At 29.8% G+C, this 242-nt stretch overlaps 1 protein-coding gene across 1 annotated transcript in view; it reads right to left on the bottom strand.

The window, feature by feature from the left end:
- Positions 1-242, bottom strand: part of LOC119581947 (arginine/serine-rich protein PNISR-like) — a gene marked incomplete in the record, with an annotated part of 13,713 nt that overhangs the window by 11,097 nt on the left and 2,374 nt on the right.

Raw genomic sequence — 242 nt, 5'->3', positions numbered from 1 at the left:
GAAGTCAGAGAAGGCTTCACAGAAGAGATATCCCTATTTAGAAAATGCCTTGTCAGAAGCCTTTGAAGACACAGAAATGTAATGATTGCATTATAACATTGTTGATAATAATCTTTGCATATTTCAGTATAAATCAATCAAAATTAAATTTATATGCTCATATTTGTGAAAGCTACTAGCAATATTATATTTTCCTTCCTTTTAGTGTTTTGCTGTATACTCAGTTTGGTTTCACTTTACTA

This window comes from Penaeus monodon, chromosome 15, assembly GCF_015228065.2.
Source record: "Penaeus monodon isolate SGIC_2016 chromosome 15, NSTDA_Pmon_1, whole genome shotgun sequence".
Taxonomy (NCBI): domain Eukaryota; kingdom Metazoa; phylum Arthropoda; class Malacostraca; order Decapoda; family Penaeidae; genus Penaeus; species Penaeus monodon.
This window is presented reverse-complemented; position numbering and strand designations above follow the sequence as displayed.